This window comes from Narcine bancroftii, chromosome 8 (genome assembly GCF_036971445.1).
Source record: "Narcine bancroftii isolate sNarBan1 chromosome 8, sNarBan1.hap1, whole genome shotgun sequence".
NCBI lineage: Eukaryota > Metazoa > Chordata > Chondrichthyes > Torpediniformes > Narcinidae > Narcine > Narcine bancroftii.
This window is the reverse complement of record NC_091476.1, coordinates 30,794,714-30,817,409: the sequence shown is the minus strand read 5'-3', so window position 1 is coordinate 30,817,409 and position 22,696 is coordinate 30,794,714. Positions and strand designations below refer to the sequence as shown.

The 22,696-nt window shown below is 40.2% G+C and overlaps 1 long non-coding RNA gene across 1 annotated transcript in view; it reads left to right on the top strand.

Moving 5' to 3' along the window:
* LOC138741698 (uncharacterized) overlaps positions 1–22,450 on the top strand; it is a 73,702-nt gene extending 51,252 nt beyond the window's left edge. Inside the window, exons 2-3 of the long non-coding RNA XR_011343673.1 lie at positions 21,470–21,550; positions 22,392–22,450. This is a non-coding gene — a long non-coding RNA (uncharacterized lncRNA). The remainder of the gene's footprint in view (positions 1–21,469; positions 21,551–22,391) is intronic.
* Positions 22,451–22,696: the final 246 nt, after the last annotated feature.

Sequence of the window (22,696 nt, the reverse complement as noted above, 5' to 3'; positions counted from 1 at the left end):
TGTGATACACACGGATCCTTTCTTAACCTCTGCTCAAACAAAGCTTCTGCAAATGTGAGGCTTCACTCCTTGGTTGCATGCAGAATAAATTAGATGGTTAAGTTTTGACATCCGTGGTTGAGACGGAATTCCATTGCAAGCGGCCATGTGAAATAGAGCAGAGTTCCCGGTGTCAAGAGTCTGACCACATCATCGTTAGTTGCAGGGTCGCCATGCCTCAGGCCCTCACAATTTGGCCACTGAGGGTAAATTAAGCCTCCCAGTTGACTCTGACTTTCAGGATTTTTTAATTTATTCTGTCATCATCCTTCTGTGGAATATTTATAAGTTTCGCAGAATTAGAGTTTCTTATCATTAAACCTTTAACTCAATGATGGTGAATTTAAAATAACAAGGTGCTTTAGGAAATGTCCAAATTTCTAGAATCCAATTTCCAACACATTCCCATCACTCGTCTCAATATTTGGGCACTTTCCTTCATCACCTCTCCATCAATAGAATCCCTACCGTGCCTGTGAAATGCCCAAGAGCCATTAATGCTTCAATCCTGGTTCTATTCATTCAACTTCAGCCATCGCTGATGTTTAATTCAATAACCAATACAATTCTTCGGAAAAATATTTGTTGTCACTAAGCCATTTATCTGTTCAGTTTAGATCAGAGTGAAACCTCAGGGATGGATCATTGATTGGATTCATGCTCTGGATTCCCCCCCCTGATACCAACAGTTGACAACATTCAGGAGAAGGAAACAATTCATCTTTCACATCATGAAATTCCATCAGAACAACTTTAGACAAGGACATTGACCTGAAGCATTAACTTTATTATTCCATTTATATTTCTGACCTGCTGAAGGTTTCCATCATCTGCAGGTTTTGTTTCATTCCTACAGGTATTTTGCCGATGTGCTGTCAAATTAATACACTGAGATTGCTGCAGGGAGTTACACACAGAACATGGAACATAAAGCTGCATGGGGCGGGGGACAGACCCATTGTGTCTCCTGTCATTGCCAGCATTATATCCAATCAAACTTAAACTATGTCACATGCCCTTGATAGATATCCCTCTATCCTGTACATGTCCATTTCTTCTTCTTTCTTTGGCTTGGCTTCGCGGACGAAGATTTATGGAGGGGGTAAAAAGTCCACGTCAGCTGCAGGCTCGTTTGTGGCTGACCAGTCCGATGCGGGACAGGCAGACACGATTGCAGCGGTTGCAAGGGAAAATTGGTTGGTTGGGGTTGGGTGTTGGGTTTTTCCTCCTTTGCCTTTTGTCAGTGAGGTGGGCTCTGCGGTCTTCTTCAAAGGAGGCTGCTGCCCGCCAAACTGTGAGGCGCCAAGATGCACGGTTTGAGGCGTTATCAGCCCACTGGCGGTGGTCAATGTGGCAGGCACCAAGAGATTTCTTTAGGCAGTCCTTGTACCTTTTCTTTGGTGCACCTCTGTCACGGTGGCCAGTGGAGAGCTCGCCATATAATACGATCTTGGGAAGGCGATGGTCCTCCATTCTGGAGACGTGACCCATCCAGCGCAGCTGGATCTTCAGCAGCGTGGACTCGATGCTGTCGACCTCTGCCATCTCGAGTACCTCGACGTTAGGGGTGTGAGCGCTCCAATGGATGTTGAGGATGGAGCGGAGACAACGCTGGTGGAAGCGTTCTAGGAGCCGTAGGTGGTGCCGGTAGAGGACCCATGATTCGGAGCCGAACAGGAGTGTGGGTATGACAACGGCTCTGTATACGCTTATCTTTGTGAGGTTTTTCAGTTGGTTGTTTTTCCAGACTCTTTTGTGTAGTCTTCCAAAGGCGCTATTTGCCTTGGCGAGTCTGTTGTCTATCTCATTGTCGATCCTTGCATCTGATGAAATGGTGCAGCCGAGATAGGTAAACTGGTTGACCGTTTTGAGTTTTGTGTGCCCGATGGAGATGTGGGGGGGCTGGTAGTCATGGTGGGGAGCTGGCTGATGGAGGACCTCAGTTTTCTTCAGGCTGACTTCCAGGCCAAACATTTTGGCAGTTTCCGCAAAGCAGGACGTCAAGCGCTGAAGAGCTGGCTCTGAATGGGCAACTAAAGCGGCATCATCTGCAAAGAGTAGTTCACGGACAAGTTTCTCTTGTGTCTTGGTGTGAGCTTGCAGGCGCCTCAGATTGAAGAGACTGCCATCCGTGCGGTACCGGATGTAAACAGCGTCTTCATTGTTGGGGTCTTTCATGGCTTGGTTCAGCATCATGCTGAAGAAGATTGAAAAGAGGGTTGGTGCGAGAACACAGCCTTGCTTCACGCCATTGTTAATGGAGAAGGGTTCAGAGAGCTCATTGCTGTATCTGACCCGACCTTGTTGGTTTTCGTGCAGTTGGATAATCATGTTGAGGAACTTTGGGGGACATCCGATGCGCTCTAGTATTTGCCAAAGCCCTTTCCTGCTCACGGTGTCGAAGGCTTTGGTGAGGTCAACAAAGGTGATGTAGAGTCCTTTGTTTTGTTCTCTGCACTTTTCTTGGAGCTGTCTGAGGGCAAAGACCATGTCAGTGGTTCCTCTGTTTGCGCGAAAGCCGCACTGTGATTCTGGGAGAATATTCTCAGCGACACTAGGTATTATTCTATTTAGTAGAATCCTAGCGAAGATTTTGCCTGCAATGGAGAGCAACGTGATTCCCCTGTAGTTTGAGCAGTCTGATTTCTCGCCTTTGTTTTTGTACAGGGTGATGATGGTGGCATCACGAAGATCCTGAGGCAGTTTACCTTGGTCCCAACAAAGCTTGAAAAACTCATGCAGTTTGGCATGCAGAGTTTTGCCGCCAGCCTTCCAGACTTCTGGGGGGATTCCATCCATACCTGCTGCTTTGCCACTTTTCAGTTGTCCATTTAGAAGGTGTGTAAATGCCATTATTGTATCTGCTTCCACCATCGCACCTTGCAGATTTCCTGCACATCTTCCTTAAACCCTCCCCTCACCTTAAATAGTGTACCCTCATGTGTAATACTTTTACACCATGGAAAGTTTTCTGGTTGTTCACCGTATCACTGCTTCTCATAATTTTATGACCTTGCCGTGATGCCCTCACATATTCTAAATTTATCCACCAGGTACGTGCTGGGAATACACCAGTTGGTGTTTGGTTGGAGGAGGGGAGGAAAAACTTCATTAAAATTAAACGAAACTTTACCTTACAGAAGCTGTCTGCTAGCCACATATAATTTGAAAAGTCTGTTAGTTACAAAAGGATAAATAAAATCATTTCTAAAAATACAGTCTTGATGCAAAATAGAGAGTCTTTTTATTAAAAAATGTAATCCCTCCCCTGAGTGATGCTGCATAAGACGAGCTCTGCTGCTGAGGACAGACCTCAGACTCGCGTGTGTGTATAAACGCGAGCATTCATTGACAGGTAGCATTGGGACCGGCGGAGCCCGAATTGATAGATGGGTCCAAGGCCCCACTGCTGATTGACAGTGAAAGCGGTACTTCAGCAAGCCTTGATTGACGGGTGGACCAAGGACTAATGTGAGCCCATATTTACAAGTGGTTACATTGGTGTACCAGTGGTTGTGACAGGCCCCTTACTTTCCGGGTCCCTAGGCTTTAGCCTGCTCAGCCTAATGGTTAGGCCACTGTATTTTTCTTTTACAATGTTAATTTTTAAACATAATTTCAAGCATTACTTTCTTTTTTGTGTAAAAAATTGTTTATAATTTTGTTAATTGTTGACTTTATTTTTTGTTAAAACTGCTCACTTTGATAAATGAAGCATCTGTATTTGCTAATGTAAGAACTATCAAACTTTCCCTGTTCATCTCTTCTTTATTCTTTCTTAAATATGAATTTTAAAAGTACCACCCAAGATTCAGGAAAATCTGAAAATCTGAATTGACCCATCCCTGAGCAATCTGGATTTTAGGACTTTGACTGTACAAAGATTGTTTATAGTTTAGGAGTGAACCTTTATCTTCAGAGCAATTATTACTTTTTGTCCCAGCTGTGAGATAATTGCTACTTTTAGAATTTAACACGTTGATTTCAATAAAAATGAACTGTTTATTGTCACGTGTGATGAGACACAGTGATAAACTGTTTTGTGTTCTACCCCGACTGAAGTACAACAGGTAGTCAAAATTAAAACAAAGCTGCATTATATATGCAACAAGTCTCCGTGTTATGAACATCCAACGAATGGATAACTCATACTTACAAGCGGTTCATCAGCTCCAGGAAAGAGAATGCCATCTGCCATTTTAAGTTGGATCATGTTGCCATCAACACTGTGTTGAGTGTGTACCTTTTTATTTAGCTTATTTTTTTCTCTTATTTATCCTTGTTACGATGCTTCCAAAGTGTAAATCTGATGCAAGATCTAATGATGCATCAAAGAAAAGGAAAATGATCACAATTGAAAATAAAATGGAAATAATAAAGCAATTGGGATAATATGAAATGCTACCAGACATTGGAAAAGTGTTTGGCTAAAGTCGGTCAATTATTGGAACAATATTTAAGGATGAAGTGAGAATAATGAAGTCTGTGGAAGGCCCTGCCCCAATGAAAGCTACAATTCTTACGAAGCAATGCAATGGTTTAATTGTTGAAATGGAAAGGCTATTGATAATTTGGTGAGATGATCAAAATCAGCATAATATTCATGTTAGCCTTACTTTAGGGTAAGTAAAGGCTCAAAGCTTTTTCTTACACTAAAGCAAATTTAGGTGATTGTGACGAAGAATTTATTGCAAGTAGGAGTTAGTTCAATTATTCAAAGTGAGGGCAAATTTACATAATATTAAAGTGTAAGGTGAAGCAGCGAGTGCCAACGTAAGTGCTGTGAATGATTTTCCTGAAATGTTGGAAAACTTATTGAGGAGGAAGGTTATTTGCCGGACCAAATATTTAATGTAGATGAGACTGGCTTATTATGGAAAAAAAATCCCTGAAAGGACCTACATCTTAAAAGACGATAAAAAAGCACCAGGACATAAGGCAGCGATGGATAGGCTCACATTATTGTTTAAGGTAACGAATCTGGGGATTTCAAGCACAAGCATATGCTTGTGTATCGCTCCCTAAATCCAAGGGCAATTCGCCATATTATTAAGGTATCTCTTCTCGTTATTTTGAAGGCAAATGCAAATGCAAAGGCTTGGTTTACCATTGCCATCTTTTAAGATTGGTTCTTGAACCATTTTGTCCATGTTGTTGAACATTGTTGCTTGGCCAAGAAAATTCCTTTCAAGATTCTCCTTGTGCTTGACAACAAACCTGGACATACAAGCACTTTAGAAGACCTTCACCTCAATGTAAAGGTTGTGATTTTACCTCCCCCCCCGCCAACACCACATCGCCAAATGGATCAGGGCTTTAAGGCCTATTTACGGCAGACTTTCTCGCAAGCATTCAGGGCTACCCAAGATGATGTGATGAGCTTAAGGGAATTCTGGAGGAATGATAACATCTATAAAGCCATCAAAAATATTGCTGATTCTTGGTATGAAGTGAAGAAGTCAAATATGAAAGGAGTGTGGAACAAATTGTGCCCCAAATTCACTCATGCTTTTCAGGTGCTTACAGCTGATGGCAGTAAAAGCCAGGCAAGCTGTCTTTGGTAATGGTAATCAAGGGCAATTAGACATCAGTGAAAATTATGTTGTAAAGTTGACTCCCATGCCAAAGAACTGACCAATGAAGACTTTATGGATCGAGAGCAGCAGATGACAGCACTTGAGGAAGAAGATTGGGACATAAAAACTCCAGAAATGAAAAATGTTTTTGACAAAAGTGTTAGTTTTTGAAGCCTTTCATCCCATTGAAGCAGAGATGGCAAAGTTAGAGGAGCAAGATCCTCATACAGAAAGGTTCACCAAAGTTTACCAAGGGCCTGTTCTGAATTACCTACAAATTCAACTTAAAAACAAACTTAGGAATGGACCTCATTCGTAACCCAGGGATTGCAACCTGGTGGGATAGATCTTTTAATGTGTTGGTTACTTTCCCTCATCACCCAAGAGAGATGTTCTTTTGCATGTATTTGTTGAGTGAGAATAAATCTGTGCATTAAAAAGCCAGTGCTGTAAATGATTCTGCATATTGTAAAACTGGTGGAAATTGGCAACTGTAATTAGTGCTCAGAATACATTACCAGGAATAGGAAAGCTAAAATAAATCATTATAGGGCATCCATGGAGAGTGCATTGAGAGCAGACCATTGGTGGGAATTTGTTTGCAGATCGCCTGGGTTCAATTATCCCTCACATGAGCCCTGATTGGATGTGATGAAAGCTCCCATCTCCCCAACTTATTAGGTGGGTGAACAGCTCTCCTCAGCCCAGAGACTTCACCATGTTACCAGATCAGCAGTGGTCACTGGAATAGTCCAGCAACAAAAGAAGCAGGTGGGGGTGATGGAAACAGCTGCTTACACCATATCCAACAAGAGATGATTTACACAGAACAGGTGGCCTGAGACTTTAGTCAGGCCACACTCCAAGGTGTAGCCCTGATCTTTCATCTCAGGATGAGATGCTTCATCATTGATCTCTGCTCAATCATAGAAGATAGGAGCAGGAGTAGGTCATTCGACCCTTTGAGCCTGCTCCGCCATTCAACGAGATCTTAAAGTTCAGTGCCCCGTCCCCGCCTTCTCTCCGTAACCTTTAATACCATTATACTGAAGAAATAGATCTAATTCCCTCTTAAATATATTTAATGAACCTGCCTCTACTGCCCTCTGTGGCAATGAATTCCACAGATTCACCACCCTCTGGGTAAAGAATTCTCCTCATCTCGGTCCTAAATGGTTTGCCTATTAGCCTTAAACCATGGTCCCGGGTTCTGGATTTTCCCATCATTGGAAACATCCCATCTGCATCCATTCTGTCCAGTCCTGCCAGAATTTTATAGGTCTCTATGAGATCCCCTCTCAATCTTCTAAACTCCAGGGAGTACAATCCCAATTTGTGCAATCTTTCCTCATAAGTCATTCCTGCCATTCCAGGGATCAGCCTGGTGAATCGCCTCTGCACTCCCTTCATTGCAAGAACATCTTTCCTTAGATAAGGTGACCAAAACTGCACAAAATACTCCAGGTGTGGTCTCACCAAGGCCCTGTACAGCTGCAGTAAGGTATCCTTGTTCCTATACTCCTATCAACACCATCCTCTCCACACTGAGCTATGGATGACTCATGGGAGGATGCACTCCAGGTCTCAGCACAGTAGCCCATAGCAGCTGGGAAGAGTTCACACCAGATTCCAGGGAGTCTTGGAGGGGATCTTTTAAAACACAGCAAGGCACTCACCTGAGCAAACAAAGAGAAGCTGAAGGGACACAATGCATCAAGCAGCATCCACGGAGACCAATGCTCAGTCGATGTTTTGGTTTAGGACATTTTTTGAGGGTGGAAGGGGAGATAGCAGGCATAAAGAGGATGGGAATAAGGATTGAGAGGAGGCAAGAGGTCTTAGGATACTAGACACTAGAGCGAAGAGTGAACCAAGAAGCCATGCAAAGAGTGGTCCCTCTGGAAAGTGGAAATCGTAGGGAGTGGATGTGACTGGCTCTGGGGTTGCATCAGTGTCAATGTGCCAGATGTATGATGGGATGAAAAGTGAGGATTGAGAGAACTATAGTAAAAACACAATGCTGGAGAAACTCAGCATTGTATTTTTACTTCATTCATGGTGTCTGCAGACTTTTGTCTTTTACTCCGTTGAGAGAACTATTCTTGTTCTGTTTGGGAAGAGGTGGGGATGAGAGGAAGTGTATGAAATGGGGGAAACTTTGATTGAGTCATTATTAATAAGTCACAACCTATGAGGAAAGAGGACATTTTGGATGTCCTGGAGTGGGCAGCATCATTCCAGGAACAGAGGTAGCAGATATGGGGGAAATAGTGTCTTTAAAAGAGGCAAGGAGGGAAGAGGTGTAGTCTTGGTAGCTGAAGGAGTCAATGGGTTTGTAATAAATGTTGACAGATCATTAGTCTCATGGGATGGAGACTGGGAAGTCCAGAAAGATGAGTGAGATGTTGGAGACAGTCCAAGTAAATTTGAGGTCAGGGTAGAAGTTAGCAGAAATTTTTTGAAATATTCGAGTTCTTCATGGGTACCAGAGGCAGCACCAATGCAGTCATCAATGTTGCAGAGAAAGCTTTGGAGAGTGGTACCGGGGAAGGATTGGAACAGAGACAGTTGCGCAAAACTGACAAAAAGGCAGGAGGTGCATCTGGGCCCAATGCAAATGGTCATGGCTGCATCCTAGATTTAGAGAAAATGGGAGGAGTTGAAAATGACCCTCTTCAGGCTGAACAAATTTTACTAAGCGGAAGATAATGTTGATGGAGGGGGATGAATTGATTTGCATTCAATGAAGATATAGATGGCCCTGAGACCTTCCTGTCAGGGAATGGATATCTCCAGGGTCTGAATATCCACAGTTGATGATGAGGCAGTAGGGACCTGTAATTATTCAGATGAGAATGCCAAGAGCCCTATATCAAATGAATGGCTAATTGTGTTTATAATGTCCCGATGCAAACATTTAGGATGAGCTGATCCAAATTTGCAGAAACTAGCTTATTTCACGGAAGGCAAATAAAAATATAGAGCCATAATTTGTTATTCGATTTAATGAAATGATAACAAATTTCCTTCACACATTAAAATAGAAAACTCTATGTCTCCAAGCCTTGCTTGACAAGTGAGAATGTTCCAATTAGCCTCCTTCATTCCAAAACTTCCAACTTGCAAAAGCAACTTAGTTAGTAAACATTCACTGCCCTATTTTTATCTCATTCATTATCTGAGGTCCAAGGCAAATGACCCCTGTTGAGTGCCGGAATCAAAAACTTCCTCGTGCAAGAGATAAAAGATGTATATTGATTAATGAGACAGGCTAATTGCTTATTGCCATAATTCTTCAGGGGTGGGGGGGGGGGGGAAATCTTTCAACACATTGTCTTTTTTGAATTTAACCACTTGTGATTTAGAAAATTCACTTGACAGTATTTGCTTAAACACCAAAATTTAGAAAAAAATTGACAAAATGTTTTGTGAAAAGATGACTATTATTTTCTAATGTTAGAGAATCAAAATTTAGAGATGTTATGTTCATAAAATCCTGTAAATTATCATTGTTCATTAAATAATTAATGATTTATTTCTATGTGAAATAATTGAGGATTCAGAAGTGAGAACACATGCATTAGAATACTGCAAATAAAAGGTTCCATGTTTTTCAATCACTACTCAATCCAGCTGAAAACTCAAGAAGAATTGAAATGGTACCTCTTTTTGAGCATTGAGGGATAGGGTTTAGAGCAGAGCAAAACCTTGGGTTAAAATAAAATATGATTAAAATCTGTCTTAATGCTGTAACTTACTGAATGCATGAGGTATTGGAATACAGTACCCATCTTAAATTGCAACCATTATATATTAAAGGAGGATGAATTTTTAACATTTGGAAGAAATTAGTCCTCAATATTAGTTAATATTGCAAGCAGATATTCAGGTAAAAATTCATTATATAACTAAATCAGAAATGATGTCCTTGTCTTCCAGAGACAAGAGAAAAATACAACCTGGTTCTAATAATTGTATTTCTCTCTTGCCTGCCCATCCTGATCAGTGGAACAGAGACTGTTCCACATATCCCACAAAAAGGCAATTCATGACATTGGTTAGACTATAAAATAATTCTAAAGGCAATAAATTGGACACTTGGGAGAATAACTAATTGGTTGTCGAGATAAGTACATTTATGAGTCTTTTTTACATTAAGATTCAAGTGAGCATGGGTTTTCACCTGTTTATTAAAATAGAATGAGGTCTGCTAAGGGAGTTGCAATGCTATATGTATATTTAATATGCTGGAAACAATCACTTGAGATCTATTCCAAATTCAGCCAGTAGCCCGCTTCACCTTGAAGTGCAATCAAAGTCAGCAGATCATGATTACAAAGCCATATAATTAAAACCTATTAATCATTCAGACCCAGCTATGAAAATGCCATTCCTAAGTGAATATGCAAAATAGTTTTATTGACCCTGAATTAAACCATTTTATTGTCTGAAAACAAAGCAAAAGTAGAATAGTTGCTTAGGTATTTTTTTCCTGTCCAAAGCACAAAATGTTTACAAAAATACAGCTGCTTCAGAAATAATGTTAGTTTAGACAATAGGTATCAATGGAGAAGTTGTAAACTGGATTTGAAATTGGATGTATGGGAGAAGACAGAGAATGGGAGTGGATGATTGCTTCTCTGACTGGAGGCCTGTAATTAATGGTGTGGCTTAAGGATTGGTGCTGGGACTATTGTTGTTTGTTGTCTACATCAATGATCTGGATGCTAATGTGGCAAACTGGATTAGCATGTTTGCTGAAGACACTAATATTGGAGGTGTTGTAGACAGCGAGGAAGACTTTCAAACCTTGCAGAGGGATCTGGACCAACTGAAAAAATGGGCCAGAAAAATGGCAGATGAAATTTAATGCAGACAAGTGTGAGGTGTTAAATTTTGGAAGGACAAACCAAGGTAGGACATAGAGAAGTGCAGAAGAGCAAAAGGATCTGGGAACACAGATATATAATTCTCTGAAAGTGGCATCACTGGTAGATGGGGTTGAGAAGAAAGTTTTTGACATCTTGACTTTCATAAATCAAAGTATTGAGTACACGAGTTGGGTTGTTATGGTGAGGTGGTATAAGACAATGATGAAGCCAAATTTGGAGTATTGTTTGCAGTTCTGGTCGCCAAGCTACAGGAAGGATATCAGTAAGATTGAAAGAGTGCAGAGAAGATTCACTAGGATGTTGCCAGATCTTCAGCTATTGAATTACAGGGAAAGATTAAACAGGTAAGGACTTTATTCCTTAGAGCATAGAAGAGGTTTACAAAATTATGAGGAGAATAGACAGAATAAATGCCAATAGGCTCTTTCCTCTTACATCAGGAGATAAATACAAAAGGACATGCCTTTAGGGTGAAAGTGGAAAGGTTTAGTGGAACACCAGGAGGAACTTCACTCATAAAGTGGTGGGAATGTGGAACAAGCTGCCATCTGACATGATAAATGGTGGCTCACTCTTAAGAATAAAACTTAAGAATAAATTGGATAGATACATGTATGGGAGAGGTCTGGAAGATTATGGAATGGGTGCAGGTCAATGGGATGAGTGGAATGATGTTTTGGCACAGTCTAGAAGGGCTTAATAAACTCTTTTCTATGGTACAGTGTTCATGGTTCTATGACTCCTGGGGTCATACAGCACAGCGGCACGCTCTTCATCGCATCATTGCCTTGCCGACCATCAACATAGCTCTCACTTAGTGGGCCTCAGCCATCCAAGTTACCAATAAACACCTCTCACTCCAATCCATTTCAATGTTGGTGCATGGTCATGGAGATAATTTCTGAAATATTATAGGAATGAGTTTATTGTCATAAACATTAAGTACATAGGCACCAAAACTCTTACCAGATGCAATCAAATGGGTACTTCATAACAAAAATCACAATAGTTTACATTAAATTACCCCAGTACATAAAGAGATAATAAATACAAAAGAAAGGTTAGCAATTCATATTCACAGTTCCCAGCGTGCAAGAAAAAGAAAGTGGTGTTACAGTAGTGCAGGGGGGCGGGGGTCTTTCGTAGTGCCAGAGTAGTACTGCATTATTTCTTAATTTTCATTTTCATACTGAAAGGTTTCCTTTCTTTTCCTGTGAACAACATAACTGTATCATTGTGTCACCCAAACCTTTCAGCAAAGATACATATAATTGGATTTGCTTACTTCGGCTGCAAGATGTCAATAGGCATAACATGCTGCCCCTGACAATGCATACAACCAAACAGTTTCTGCATTTAAACAAGATGGTAAGAACTTACAGAAAACTAAGTCGATGGAGGGATGCAACCAGTCAGATAGCATCCATGGAGAGAACTGGACAGATAACATTCAGTTTGGGACCCGTTACCTCATATCGATGAAAGGCCCCAACCCAAAGAATCTCTGACCTGCTGACCATCCGTTTCTTATTTTTATTTGTTCAAGATTCCAGCATCTGCTGATTCTAGTGTTTCTGGTGTAAATGCCTGGAATTGTAATCAAGTGGGTAGCATCATACTCAGGTTAGTTTCAAACCAACTGAAAAACCTCACAAAGATAAGCGTATACAGAGCCGTTGTCATACCCACACTCCTGTTTGGCTCCGAATCATGGGTCCTCTACCGGCACCACCTACGGCTCCTAGAACGCTTCCACCAGCGTTGTCTCCGCTCCATCCTCAACATCCATTGGAGCGCTTTCATCCCTAACGTCGAAGTACTCGAGATGGCAGAGGTCGACAGCATCGAGTCCACGCTGCTGAAGATCCAGCTGCGCTGGATGGGTCACGTCTCCAGAATGGAGGACCATCGCCTTCCCAAGATCGTGTTATATGGCGAGCTCTCCACTGGCCACCGTGACAGAGGTGCACCAAAGAAAAGGTACAAGGACTGCCTAAAGAAATCTCTTGGTGCCTGCCACATTGACCACCGCCAGTGGGCTGATAACGCCTCAAACCGTGCATCTTGGCGCCTCACAGTTTGGCGGGCAGCAACCTCCTTTGAAGAAGACCTCAGAGCCCACCTCACTGACAAAAGGCAAAGGAGGAAAAACCCAACACCCAACCCCAACCAACCAATTTTCCCCTGCAACCGCTGCAACCGTGTCTGCCTGTCCCACATCGGACTTGTCAGCCACAAACGAGCCTGCAGCTGACATGGACTTTTTACCCCCTCCATAAATCTTCGTCCGCGAAGCCAAGCCAAAGAAGAATGTATATCAGTAAAAACACAAGGCTAGAGAAACTCAGCAGGTCAAACAGTGCACTTTATGTAGCAAAGATAAAGATACATAACCAACATTTCAGACTTGAGCTCTTCATCAAGGTAAGCGCTTGATGAAGTCCTTCTCCCCTGAACTCTTTTCTTCTTTTCCCAAATGCTGCTGGACCTAAAAAGCTTTGAGCTTTTTTTTCTGTTCAAAATTTTAAACATCACGGAATATCTTGATGAAGAGCTCAAGCCTGAAACATTGATCTTTGCTACATAAAGTTCACTGTTGGACCTGTTGAATTTCTCCAGCATTGTGTGATTTACTTCAATCACTGGGTCTGTTTTTAACTCGTGTATATCAGTGTTAAAGAGAATAGTCATTGACGAACAATACTTTCATGAATATCAAGCAAAGTAATGAACAGTAAATGAAAATCAAAAGTAGCTTTTCAAAGTGACAATTCTGTTGCACTTCTTCCAAAGTAGTGTAGAGAATTCAGTTTTTGTGAAGTTTTCTCCTTGATATTACAGTTGGCTTTATGGAATTGAATGTGTCCAGGTGCTCCACAAAATGAGCACTCGCAAATATTTCATTCCATAAAGGCCACCCTGAGATTTCTTTTGCATGCTACTTGAATTTCCACACTGACCTATCTAGTTTCCTGCACTGTTATAATGAGCCCAGTGGTCACCTTGAGGATCAGTATTTCCACGTGGGCACCTTCTCAGTTTTTGTCTCAGTGCCTAATTCAACAACTTCTGCAGCTTGCTCTTTCTGCCTGGAGCAGAACTAGTTCATTTTGCAAAAAGGTCATCCATCTGAAACACAACTTTTTTTTTTGGTTCTCATCCCTTCTCCCCTTCTCCCCCCTCTCTCACCTTGTTAATCTATCAATCAGGTGGCTGTGTCAACCACTTATCCCCACAATAATGCTGGCCTCATCGTGTCAAACATATTCCCTTTGACCTCTCCATTCCTACCCCTGATTGAGCAACCCACGTTTTTCCACTTTAGAGTTGTGACAAGTGACCTTCTGTTTGAAGCCTGAACTCTGTCCTTCTTTCGACCAATACTGCTAAACCTATTGAGTGCTTCTAGCATTATTTTTAAATTTAAAAAAAATACATTATGGTTTAAAATTAATTTGCATCCAAATGGAATGTTTTATAAGGTTCCCACGGTGAAAACAAAATAATGTATATATTTTGCTTACCATGAACAATAGAAAATAGGAAGAGATGAAGGCCATTCATCCCCACATGCTTTCCCTCATTCAATCTGATCATACAATTTCAGTACCCTACTCTTATACATCAATACATCTCATCCCTTTAGCCACAAGGGCCAGATCCTTTTGAGCTGGTATCAATAATTTTCTGTGTGAAAGAGTCCCACAATTTCACAACTCTGAGTAAAACAGTTTCTCCTCATCACAGTTTTAAATGGTTTACCCCTTTTCCTTAGACTGTGACACCTTATTCTAGACTTTCCCAACATTGGGAACATTCTTCCTGCATCTAATATGTCTAGTCATATCAGAATTTTTCATGAGGTCCCCTTTTCATTCTTCTGAATTTAGATAACCTTCATCTACCCAGTCTTTCCTCAAATATCAGTTTTTCTATCACAGGAATCAGTTTGGTGAACTTTCACTGCACTCCTTCCACGGCAAGGAGGTCCTGCCTCAGATTAGGACACCAACTTGTGCACAATTTTTGTACCATGTGTATAACTGCAGTATATTCTCCCTGCATTGAAATTCCAAATCTTTGTCAATAAAGATCAACATACCACTTGTTGTCTTCATTGCTTGTTGTACCTCTATTCCAACCTTCAATGTCTGTTAAACAAGAAAATCTGCAAATGCTGGGGGTTGAGTGCTATACACAAACATCCTGGAGAAACTCAGCAAGTCAGGTAGCATCCACAGAAAATAACGAGTACCAACATTTTTGGCCAGACAAAGGGCACAGGCCTGAAACATTGGTTTACCCATCACTTCCTTTGGATGCTGCATGACCTAGAGAGTTTCTCCAGCACGTTTCTGATTTACAACCCTCAATGAATGGGACATCATGACACCCAGGTCTCATCTCCCCTTTCTAATTTCTCACCAATCTGTGAATAATATGCCTTCCAAAGTGGATAATCTCACATTTATCTACATTATGCTGTATCTGCCCTGCATTCTCCCATTCTTCTCATCAGGCCAAGTCACCCTTTTGAAATCTTTCTCACACCTTGCACTGCCACCCATCTTAGTTTCATCTGAAAATGTACAAACACTGCACACAATTCCTTTGTCAAGATAATCCATATATTTTGTAAATAGCTATGGTCCCAACACTGAACATAGTGGAACCCCATGCGAAACTGCCTGTCAATCTAAAAACATTCTGTTTATTACAACTCTCTGGTTCCTGTGCACCAATCAGTCTTCTATCCATGCTTGGACCATGTTCTCTTATTTTTCATATCAATCTTTTGCAAAACTCCAAATACATCACAACAACTGGTTCACTCTATTGGTTACATCTTCAAAAACATTTCAGAAGAATAATTGACTAAATCCTGTCCAAATGCACAGTTATAACATGAATACCATGCAGCTTTTTTCTTGTTTTGTACTTGGACCAATTTAACTGTCAAAATGTGTACACCCCTAACTCACTAGAAACATTGTGATCAGGTGTCCTTCCCCAGTTGCCTGAAGAAATTCGAAGCTTCACTCTGACAGGTAGCAGCTCATTTGTCATTAGTGCTTATTCTTCCAGGAAGCATGAATTAATAACTGGAAATACTGAATGAATTGATCTTCCAGTTCTAGCAAACTGGAGCTCTTCCAGTCCCTTGAGCTTTTTCCGCTATTCAGCTTGTCACCAGTTCTAAATTTCTTTATAATATCTTGGTCAACAAAATCCTAATAATCATATTCGTTACCCTGGCACTCAGCTTCCTGCTTTTCAGCTAATTTCATATTTAATCCAGTCAAATGCAACCAATTCTCTATGCACTCATTTTGTTAAAGAATCTGTCATGATGGACCTTGCTGCCTCTGTTTTTATAATGATTTTGAAGGTTTATTTATCAATCACAATGAAAAAAAGTGGAGGAGACATTCTGCTATTCTTTGAGATATAAGCAATTCTGAGTTGATAATATCTATCATGCTCGTTTCTTCCTTTAAAAAACAATTGTTTGTTTATCTGGCTTACTCTTTAAATCCATTCAGCTGATCACTGATCAGCTCATATTTGAACAAATCCTTAGTTACTAACAATAATCTTTGCCACATCTAATATTTGATTAGCTGGTCTAACACATCCTAATTTTTCTCTCTTGTCAAACTAAGCCACTCTCATACTTTAGATAACATCAAAATTTTGATTGGGAATTGATTATTCTTTCAAGAATGTGTTCATATACCTTTCTGCAATTCTCAACACTCCCTTTGTAATTATTTTCTCTTCCCACTTTGGAACCTTGGGGATTCTCCATTGCACTTTGGCATGAGATATATGCAAGTTACATATTGTACATATGTAACAAGTTGCACATATTGTGCAAAATATCTTCTAGGAGATCCCCTACTGGCTGGCACAATGAAACAGCTCCACTGACCTGAATTCAACTGTTACCTGTAGTCTGCAGGAAATTTACATGTTCTCCCTCTGACAGCATGCATTTTCTCCGGATACTCAGATTTTCTCCCATGTCCTTGAACTGTATTTTGGTGGGTTAATTGGTTACCGAAAATTACCCAACTGCAGGAGGGTATTGGGAAATTCACAGAGGAGTTAATGCTAATGTGAGGGAGAATGGAGAACAGGGAATCAAGTGCAGAAATAGGACAGAGGAAGGCTCAGTGAGCTGAATATCTTCTTCCTATAGCATGAGGATGCAGGTTCGCAAAGGAGAAGGATGGAAGTAGCTTTATCACAGTTCATCCCCAGCGGCAGTGTGAGAGAGGACATTGATCTACAGACCGTTCCCAGGTACACACTCTGCTTCTGACATCCAGAACTGCTGGAAGACCATCAACTCAGTGAAAGATGTTCTTTGATCTGCCCGAAACCTGTTGGTCTTTCAGCATACTGAGTTGTCAGTCCAGGAGTATGTGCCAAGGGACGCATTGAGGCTTGATGCAGCCATCACGAGGGCACTCTAGGGAAGGACCACAATCTAGAGTTCTCCCAGTACTGGGCATTGAGGGGCTGACACTAAGGGAAGCCCCGCAACCAATAGAAGGGGGGTGGGGGAGTAATGGAGCATTAAGAGAAGAATGTAAAATGTACAATGATGAGAATATATCCATATTATTGACACTATGAATGTAAAAATGTCGAACAGTTTTCTTGTATTGTAAATAATATATTGTGAATAATTTTTTTTGGAAAAAATATGAGGAAAAATGATTCTACATTACCTCTTAACTGCAGAAGCTCTACAGAACTTGGTCTGGTCCATTCCTCTGATTGTTGGGGGATAAGAAGTGGAAAGGGTGAGCAAATTTAAGATCTTTGGAGTCACTACCTCAGATGACTTTCCTGCACCCAAAATGCCAATGCCATTGTGAAGAAAGCACGTCAGTGCCTTTACTTCCTCAGGAGTTTGCAGAGATTTGGTATGACCAGAATCCTTGGCAAATTTCTAAAGAGGTTTGTGGAAAGTATGCTGACCAGCTGCATCACAGTCTGGTATGGGGACACCAAGACTCCTGAGTGAAAAACCCTACAAAAGGTAATGGGCACATCCCAGGACATCACAGAAAAAACCCTCCCCACTATTGAATACTACAGGGAATGCTGCCATCAGAAAGCAGCAGCAATCATCAAGGATTCACACCACCCAATGCTTGCTCTGTTCTCACTGCTGCCATCAGCAAAGACTTGGACCATCACGTTCAGGAACAGCTGCTAAGACTCCACCATCAGACTCTTCAATGACAAACTCAATCAGAGGTTTACCTGAAGACTCTTACTTGAACACTTTATTAATTTTATTTTTTATTCTCTCTGAATTGCACATCAGTTTGCTTAAATTCATTATTTGCTCACAGTTATTTGTTTGTTAACATGTTTAGACTGTGTACATTTTTTGCACTACATATTAGTCATAATTCTCGTGAGCCTGCAGGATAAAGAATTTCAGGGTTGTATGTGATGTCATGTATGTATTCCAACAATAAATCTGAAATCTGAATCTGAAATCTTAAATCTCAATCTTACCTCATCTTCTTAAAGTTAGCCTTACCTAAATTCAAAATCTTTGAGTTTAAATCTTAATGTTGTTCTATATTAAATTACGGTCACTTGTAGCAGGTGTTCAATACAGTTAATATTTGACAAATATTCTAAACTGTTAGATAATGGATTAAATGATAACGTGTGGCTTTTTTCATTCAAGAAAACTTCGTTCCAAAAATCTTACTCAAAATCTTTTGTCTTTGGAATTTGAGTGATTTGCTTTATCCAATCCATGGTTAAAAATTGTTTCATTACTGGAGCAGTGCTGAATGGAAGAGCTTCATGAAAGTCTTGAGCCAGATTCGTTCAAGGATCCCTGTCTGCAATGACCTGATCCTCATTACTGGTTGGAGTGGCAAGGTGAATGAGAGTAGAGGGTAGCATTGATGGATGAGGAGATTGTATCAAGAGAGTTAGAAGCTTTCAGGGGTGGATCATGACAGAATTAGAGGATGAGGGAGGGAATTGTGGTGAATAGAAAGGAAAACTTTGATTGCAAAGATGACAGGTGTGATGAGGAGGGAATTCATCTTTTTATTTAATTTAATTTGGAGATACAGAATGATAACAGGCCCTTTTGGCCAACAATCATGCCACACAATATTTTGCTGTTGATGAGTGGAGTCAGGAAGGGCATTCTCACTGGGAGGGGATAGGAGAAATTACTAAATAAAGGAAAATCTTAAAGGAGAATCTTTCTGGAAGAAAATGGGTGAGAAGAGCTTCGCTCAATGTTGTCTCTGATGTGCTTTATATAAAAAGGATATGTTTACACTCCAGTTGAGGCATTCTTCAGTTGGTAAGGATCACCAACAGCACAAATCTAATTTTTACACAAGGTTTGTCAACATGAGGTCAAAATGCAAGTGGCAACCCAATGGGAGTCCATAACCTCCATGCATTGGAGCATTTCCATCAGTACCGGAGCACAAGAAGACTGTGTTCTTACCCCCCTGCTTTACTCATTTTACACCTATGACTGTGTGGCTCGGTACAAAAACAGCACCATCTACAAATTCGCTAGTGGATTGTATAAAAAGGGGCAATAAGTCAGCGTACAGGAGGGCGTTAAAAACTTGGAAAAATGGTGCACCAACAACAACCTCACATTCAATGTCACCAAAATCAAGGAGCTGATTGTTGCCTTCAGGAAAGGAAAACTTGATGTGTGTGATCTAGTGATCATTGTAGAGGTGGAGACATTGCACAACTTTAATTTCTTGGGAGTCACTATCTTGGAAGATCTTTCCTGGACCCAGCACACAAATGGCATCATGACTAAAGCAGATCAGCGCCTCTATTTCCTCAGGAGTTTGTGAAGGTTTGGTATGACATCAGGAACCCTGGTAAATTTCGACAAATGTGTGGTGGAATGTGTGCTGATCAGCTACATCGTGATTTATTATGGGGATACCAATACCCCTGAGCGTAAAGCCCTGCAAAAGGGAATGGATGCAGCCCACGACACCATAGGCAAAACCATCCCCACTGTCGTGAACATCTACGGGCAACGCTGCCATCAGAGAGCAGCAACAATCATCAAGTATCCACACCTAGCAGCATAGACTCAGTTCTCACTGCTACCATCAGGAAAGAGGCATAGATGTCATAAGGCTAGCACCACCAGGTTCAGGAACAGCTGATCCCCCTCCACCATCAGACTCCACAACAAACTCTTACTTTTGTACTTTATTGTTTGATTTCTTTTCCTCTCTGAATTGCACAATCAGTTGTTTTCATTTCTTTATTTGTTTACACGTGTACATTATGTACAGTTTTATTCTTGCAGTACCATTAAGTGGCAATTCTGCCTTGGGCACAAGAAAAAGAACCTCAGGTTTGTATGTGATATCATACTCTAATCTGAAATCTGAATTTTGGAAATTACATTTGAATATTGGTTTTCTGATTAAATTCAATTGTGTAAGACATATTCACTGTGCCCTGCTATGAATATTTTTGTCAAAAGTATCAAATGCATTTATTAAATCAAGTTTCTCTGAAGCTCCAAATTCCTCTACTTTACCATTGCAAACTCTTAAACCCTTTATTCTTAATTAGCATGCCATATTCATTTGTTTCATTGTGTATGTTACTTCCACTCATTCAAAACTTCTAATTGATCAATGAACACATGTTCTACTGTTCAAAATACATATTTTAACTTACCAACACTTTATAAAATCATATTTGCTTTTTTAAAATAATGTTATTGAAGTTTGATTCCTAATCTTGTTTACTGAAGTTTGGCTCCTAATCTTGTTTTGGCTTTAACATTGTTCATAACTACTAATTACTTGAATCCCTTTTATAGTCCTGAGATTATATTTATTTCTATTTGTGCCTGAACCCTCTCCACTCCACCTCTCCTGCCCCACAAGCTGTGCAAAGTATAATTAAAGAATTTACGACACTATGGTGAAATCAAAACTTCCAAATTGAGTGTATTTATAAACCACATATCCTGTAACATTGCTCTATTTACTGGTATTGCGAGTATTGATATTTCCTGTAGTCAATGAACTGGCAAAATGTTTGGACTAAAAATAATATGGGAAGTACACTGTTTCAGAAATGTTATTGAAACTGGGGGGCTGAAAGTTTGAAGCACATTAACCCTGATTTTTTTTTTTCATGTTATGCAGTTGAATAATCAATCCTTTTTTTCCGGAATGAAATGTGATAACGATCATTTGTTCGGCTTTTGAGTGTCCCTCAGAAACTTGATTATTCACTTCTTGGCTTGAGTCACTAACATTCTAAAAGGTATTCTGTGTCTAGCTCATATTTGATGAAGTTGTTCCCACTTGATTGGACTATCTTTGTCCAAAAAGTAAGAAATATCATAAATTCCCAGAACAACCTAGTTTGTCTACTGCTATCTTGGACAGGAACTTCTATACTTAAACATTAATTCCTCTAGCCCACACACTCCATTCCCACAGTTCTTTGCTCCACAGCCTCAGTTCCGTGACTTGCTGCCTCTCTATCCATCATCCCAATTTCTTGCTCTGTCACCAGCTTTCCTAACAAACACCTCAAAACCCTCTGATTATGGCACTGGCATTCCAATAATTCAACCTAACTTGATCATCAATGGTACCAACCTGGGCACCAATATTCTGATTACTCTTCTACCTTCCCCCATCCCCCACCCCTGCCTTAAGTCCATCTGTCAGACTTTGCTCTAGTACTTACCCTCTCCCATTAACCAAGGCATAGCCTAATAGCACCTATGACCACTGATCATCCTAGCCACTCAACATGGCCTCAGAAGATGGGATTAAATGGTTTGAGATGAATTTAATTACCTATATTATTTTGAGCATTTGCATTCATGTACACAGACGTACATTTTAAAAATTTAGGTCATCCATAATAAATTTCATGGTTTATACCTTCCAGATCACATGGATGTCAGTGTCCAGTTTCGTGTTCTAAGTATTGGCATGGATAATGGCAACTCATGCAAAGACACATTTCCAAGTAAAGAAATTTTCTGCTACTTGTTCGTGTTATGGCAAGATGATAAGTGCAATGATAGAGAAACTTACAGCTTCAATAAGATGTGCATGATCCCAGTCCATTTCAAGATGAGTGGGTCTTGCAAATGTTTCCATTTAAAGATTGTCAACATTTACATGCATTATGTCTTATGCATAAAGGATGCGCTGTGTTTCTTTCCCTTATGTTAAAGCCATATCATTAATGTTTCAAACAAATGCTGTCTACAAATTCAATGTTAATTTTCATTGCTAACCCAAAACCATTGGTTGATTTTCCATCAGTTTGTTTTTTAAAATATTTTATTTATTCAACATATATAATGTCAATATCAGTTTGTTGTATTCTTAATGAAATGGCTTTATCACGAATGGGAATAATATGAGAAAATGTAAGGTCATGCAATTTTTAAAAAAAGAATAGCAAAATTTTATTTTTCAAATGGTGAATCACCTCTACATTAGAAAATCGTAGATAATCTCTGCAAGTAAGACAGCATCTGTGCAGAAAGAAGTAGAATTAACATTTCAAGACATCAGACTCTGGGGATCCACTGGATTCGTTCAGAGGTTTTTTGCTTCATGAGATTGTTTCTCAGAGAGACAATATCAGTATGACAAAGAGATAAATGACAGTTCATTAGAAGCGGAGAGAAATGGAGTAAATTACATGCTAGAATGAGGTGGCAAAGGTGAACCTAAAACTGCACAAATTATGCTGAGTTTCTTGCTGATGCAGAAAACCTTGATTCCAAATGAGATGAATTCTGAAGTGTTGAATAAATGAACAAATCTTTCAATAATGAAAATCATGGTTATTTCAGTACTAATTCATTCAAAATGTGGGCAGCAGCAGACTTGGAAGCAGAAATCGGATCTCACGTGAGTTTGTCAGCAATTATATTACCTTGACACTGCAACATTGTTATGTGCTTAGACCAGTGATTTTTAACTTTTATTTCCACTCATATTCCACCTTAAGTAATCCCTTACTAATGCCATAGGTGCACTGCAATTAGCAAGGGATTACTTAAGGTGGTATGTGAGTGGAAAAAAAAAATTGAGAACCACTGCCTTAGACTGTACCCTGCACAAATTGGTTTCTGGTTTAATCGAGGAGCAAATCAGA